This window comes from Heterodontus francisci, chromosome 23, assembly GCF_036365525.1.
Source record: "Heterodontus francisci isolate sHetFra1 chromosome 23, sHetFra1.hap1, whole genome shotgun sequence".
In the NCBI taxonomy this organism is placed as follows: domain Eukaryota; kingdom Metazoa; phylum Chordata; class Chondrichthyes; order Heterodontiformes; family Heterodontidae; genus Heterodontus; species Heterodontus francisci.
The window spans coordinates 41,772,396-41,778,395 of NC_090393.1; positions in this window are offsets into that span (position 1 = coordinate 41,772,396).

Consider the following 6,000-nt stretch of genomic DNA (forward strand, 5'->3'; position numbering starts at 1 on the left):
GGTCAGTGGTTTGTGGAGCAGTGCCTGGAGTGGCTATAAAGGCCAATACTAGAGTGACAGACTCTTCCACAGGTGCTGCAGGTAAAATTGGTTGTCAGGGCTGTTTCGCAGTTGGCTCTTCCCTTGCGCTTCTGTCTTTTTTCCTGCCAACTCTAAGTCTCTTCGACTCGCTTAACAGGCTTCACTGGCACAGCTGAAAGGCAGTGCCTCTGAAAGGAGAGGTGCACTCTAGTTGTAGAAAGCAGAGAATGCTCCTGAAGAAAGAAATGGCTACAGGGCCTGAACATCAGGCATTCGGCTTCTCCAATCTGCAACCAGGCCCTGAAAGATCAGAACCGCATGAGGTTGCCCCCCCCCACAATTACCTGAAGTGCCCTCAATGGAAGCTCAACAGTCTTCTCCCTCCCACTGTAGAAACACTTAGAAATGGCATCAGCATCAATAATTTTTTTATTCTTTCATGGGATGTGGGCATCACTGGCAAGGCCAGCATTCATTGCCCATCCCCAGTTGCTCTTGAACTGAGTGGCTTGCTCGGCTATTTCAGAGTCAACCACATTGCTGTGGTCTGGTGTCTCATGTCGGCCATATAAGGATGGCAGACTTCCTTCCCTCAAGGGCATTAGTGAACCAGATTTTTTTTAAACAATTGATGATATTTTCATGGCACTGTTACTGAGACTCCAGATTTTTATTAATTAATTGAATGTTATTAATTAAGTGAATTTAAATTCCACCAGCTGCTGTGGTGGGATTGGAACCCATGTCCCCCTGGGTATTAGCCTGGGCCTCTGATTACTAGTCCAGTGACATTACCACTACTTCATCATCTCCCCCAAGTGAGCACACAAGACAGGCATTAAGCGGATGCACTAGAATGATTCTTAATTTTTTTTTTACTGATTATAATACACAGATAGAATAGAGATGTTGGATTCATTTTTGGGGGCAAGTTAATCATGCTGTTAATATCTGTAGAAGGCAAGGCCCATAAGGCTGGACTGAAGGAAGGCAATCAGATGGTGGCAGGAGGGTGGTGGTGGTGGTAAGGATTATGGGCCTATATTGGGGATGGGCGGGATGGTTCCAATGAAGTGCTCTTGGATGAGTTTCTCTCAAAGAGCTCTGACAGCTGGGAGCATTAGTGGATGCTGTTCCTGCTTCTCCTTCTCCTAGACTGCTTGCTTTTCAGGTGATGGTAAGGGCTGGTCACTCACTATCACTAACTTATGCAGCACACAGTCACAAATCTGGAAATGTGGTGTACTACAAGACTCCTTCCCAACGACTCAGCCAGTGGAAGCATTGCCTGAGCAGGATATTGCACAACTACATGACGGATATGCTCTCCAAAAGGAGGTTTGGGGACGGAATCCGTAATTGGATCCAACTGCTCTACACAAACATCAGTAGTGCAGGCTCAATCAATGGGTGGGAATCAAAAAGTTTCCTGATCAAATCTGGAGTCAGACAGGGCTGTCCTCTCTCCCCTGTCTTGTTTGCTTGCTGTATCGAACCTTTTTCTGATTCTATCAGGAAGGATGCGGGCATAAGAGGAGTGACAATCCCAGTTAGTGGAGGCACTCTAGTCAAAGCCTCCCTGTATATGGATGACATCACCATCTTCTGCTCGAATCCACTGTCGATTCGCAGGCTGGTGAGCATCTGTGACCAACTCAAACTGGCCTCAGGAGCCAAAGTAAATCATGGCAAGAGCGAGACCATGTTCTTTGGGAATGGGGCCAACCGATCCTTTGTCCCCTTCAATGTCAGGTCAGACTACTTGAAGGTGCTGGGGATATGGTTCAGAGAGGCCGGGGCATGCGCCAAAAACTGAAAAGAGCGAGCAGGCATGGTGAAACAGAAACTGGGCATGTGGGAGCAATGCTCCCTCTCCATTGCGGGTACGAATCTGGTCATCAGGTGTGGGGCATTCTCGGTGTTGCTTACATGCTGCAGGTCTGGCCCACACCCCACCCCAGTGCTGTCGCAGTCACCCGAGATATTTTACGCTTTGTCTGGAGATCGAAAATAGATCGTATCCGCAGGAAAACCATGTACAAATCTCTAGATAGAGGGAGAAAAAAATGTCCCCAACATTGCCCTCATCCTGATGGGCACCTTTGTGGGCTGCTGCATCAAGCTGTGCAAATACCGTGTCACTACGTGCTGAGGTTCTACCTGTCCCTGGTGTTGCGACGGATGGGTCTGGCCACTTTGCTGCAGAATGCTCCATTCAGTTGGACCGTCCCGCACCACCTGTCCCTTGTGGAAAAGTTTGTGCAGAAAACACCTTTGACCACAAATCCATCAGGCACTGGTCTGCACATAACGTCCTCAGGGCCTGCGGGGAAAGGAGATGGTGGATCCTGTAGTATGGTTCCCCGAGCAGACTGTCAAACTCATTTGACAGAACGCCTCATCGCCAGAACTTTCAAACAATCACCAAAACATAGCTTGACTGGTGATGAGAAGGGCTGTCCTTGTCAGATCGTCCCTGCACTCCCGGAGTCTCACCGCTTCCACACGCTGCCCTCGAGACGGCTGAGGTGGGGAAGAGACCATCGTCCACCTCCTTCTGGAATGTACCATTGCAAAGCAGGCGTGGAAAGAAATGCAGTGGTTTTTGTCATGGTTCATCCCAAGCAACTCAGTAATGTAGGACTCTGTGCTCTGCTGTCTGTTCCCAAGGACACACATCAAGATAAGCATCAACTGCTGCTTGAGGACCATCAACTCGGTGAAAGACGCACTTTGATCTGCCCAAAACTTGCTGGTCTTCAAGTGCAAAGGGTTATCCACGACCAAGTGTTGCACTCTGGCACATTCCAAGGTCCAGGACTAACCGTGCTGAGGAAGGCACTAATAAAGCTTGGGGCAGCTGCCGCAAAGGCTCACTGGAGAAAGGCCACTGTGTAAGGCCCTCCTGCCATTGTATACCAAGGGGCTGGAACCCGTGTAAAACTCCTCGGGCTGTATGCACCAAAAATGTTTTTTGTCATGTAATGTCAATGTACATTGTACATAAAATGGAATGGCAAGAGTTGTGAGGCATCTCGTGTTCTGTATTGAAGGAATATGAGCTCTAATGCACTTTCTGAAATGTCAAATTTGAACTGTTTTGTCATGTAAATTTTACAAATTTTTATGAATAAAGTATATTTTTGGAAGAAAAAAAAGCTTGAGCATGCCAACTGTCAGCTCTGCAGCTGTGCTCAGGTTCCCCACAGGTGTCATGAACCATGTCTGCAGGAGACATGTATTGTTGCCCAGTAGCCAGCCTGTGACCTGACAGCCTGGTTGGAAGCTATAAAAGGCAGACAATACATGTTGATTGTATATTAGTTGGTTGTATAATTGTATTCAGGTGGTGGGCATTAACTGGGGATTCACTTGTGCTCCGATATAAAGGAATAGACTGAAACTGTGTGGGTTGGGTTTGGAGGTTCAATGTTTGTAATGTGTGTCTCTAAATAAAAGCTTATAAGCATGTAAAGACTAGGTTCCAGTTCTATCTAAAGTGTAACATTTGGCACCCAGAAGTTGACCAACAGCCTCAAAGGACAAACCAGTCACTAACCTGTATGGAGTGAATGAGCCCTTTAAATAGAGCTATTGAAGGATCCTTGCTGTTTGTTAGCACCATGTGAAAGTTAATAATGTGGCTGTTCACAATATTAACTGTAGGATTCTTATTTATCTATTATGTTGAAGCATTTTAAAACTTCCGAAACATGTCCTGGACACCTATGGGATAGCCCAATCCAATACGGTGGGTGGCGCACATCCAGCGTGCAATGGGCATGTGCAACTGCCTGCTATATTGGCCCCTTAGGTGTTTGTTTTATGCCTGTAAAGCAGGTACAGCAAGATCAAATCTCCAAGATGTGTAGTTTCAAACTGCTTGAATTTTTGTTGAACCTATGTTGATTAACACAATTTCTAAATTTGCAGACAACAGCAGTACTGAGGAGGACTGCAACAAATTACAAGACTACATTAATAAACTTTCAGAATGGGCATATAATTGGCAAATGAGTAGGTAAGTGTGAGGAATTACATTTTGGTAAGAAAATTGAGGACGCCTCATATTACTTGGAAAATAAAAATCTAAATGGGATAGAGGAGCAAAGGGATCTGGGAGTAAAATACACAAATCATTTAAAGTAGCAACACAGGTTAATAAGATTACAAAAAAGGAATCAAAAAACCAGTGTTTAATTCTAGAGGGATAGAATTGAAAAGTAGAGACGTTATACTAAACATGTATCAAACTTTGGTTAGACCAAATTTGGAGTACTGTGTACAGTTCCGGTCGTCATATTATAAAAAGGATGTAGTGGCACTAGAGAGGGTGCGAGAAAGATTTACGAGGATGATACCAGAACTGCAAGGTTCTCCTATCGGGAAAGGATGAGTCTCTTGTCTCTAGAAAAGAGAAGGCAAAAGGGTGACTGAACAGAGGTCTTTAAAATTATGAAAGGATTTTTTTTTTTTTAGAGTAGACACAGACAGAACGTTTCCACTTGTGGGGACGAGCAAAACTAGAGGCCGTCAATATAAGGCAGTCATCAAGAAATCAAATAGAAAATTTAGAAGAAACATCTTTGCCCAGATAGTGATGAGCATGTGGAACTAGCAACCACAGGGAGTAGCTGAGGTGAATAGTATAGATGCATTTAAGGGAAAGCCAACTTAACATATGAGGGAGAAGAGAATAGAGGGTTATACTGAAGGAGATACACAAGTAAGGATGGGAGGAGGCTTGAGTGGAACATAAATGCTGATACGGATGAATAAGCAGTGCAAAAGATTAGGCTGTAGCATTTGCATCCATCTTCAGACAGAAGTGCCAAGTGAATGATCCATCTCGGCCTCCTCCTCAGGTCCTCAGCATCACAGATGCCAGTCTTCAGCCAATCCGATTCACTCCACGTGATGTCAAGAAATGGTTGAAGACACTGGATACTGCAAAGGCTATGGGCCCTGGCAGCATTCCAGCAATAGTACTGAAGACTTGTGCTCCAGAACTAGCTGCACCGCTAGCCAAGCTGTTCCAGTACAGCTACAACACTGGCATCTACCCAGCAATGTGGAAAATTGCTCAGCTATGTCCTGTGCAGAAAAAGCAGGACAAATCCAACCTGGCCAATTACTGCCCTATCAGGCTACTCCCCAGCATCAGAAAAGTGATGGAAGGTGTCATCGACAGTGCTATCAAGCGACACCTGCTCAACAATAACCTGCTCACTGATGCTCAGTTTGGGTTCTGCTAGGGCCACTCAGCTCCTGACCTCTTTACGGCCTTGGTCCAAACATGGACAAGAGGGCTGAACTCCAGAGGTGAGATGAGAGTGACTGCCCTTGACATCAAGGCAGCATTTGACAGAGAATGGCATCAAGGAGCCCTACCAAAACTGGAGTCAATGGGAATCCGGGGGAAAACTCTCCTCTGGTTGGAGTCATACCTAGCATAAGGGAAGATGATTGTGGTTGTTGGAGGTTAATCAGCTCAGCCCCCGGACATTACTGCAGGAGTTCCTCAGGGTAGTGTTCTATGGTCAACCATTTTCAGCTGCTTCATCAATGACCTTCCCTCCATAAAGTCAGAAGTGAGTTGCACAATGTTCAGCACCATTCGCGACTCCTCAGATAATGAAGCAGCCCATGTCCAGATGCAGCAAGACCTGGACAACATCCAGGCTTGGGCTGATAAGTGGCAAGTAACATTTGCGCCACACATGTCCATTTCAAACAAGAGAGAATCTAACCATCTCCCCTTGATGTTCAATGGCATTGTCATCGCTGAATCCCCAACTATCAACATCCTGGGGTTCAACATTGACCAGAAACTGAACTGGAGCAGCCACATAAATGCTGTGGCTATGACAGCAGGTCAGAGGCTGGGAATTCTGCAGTGAGTAACTCATCTCCTGACTCCCCAGTGCCTGTCCACCATCTATAAGGCACAAGTCAGGAGTGTGATGGAATACTCTCCAC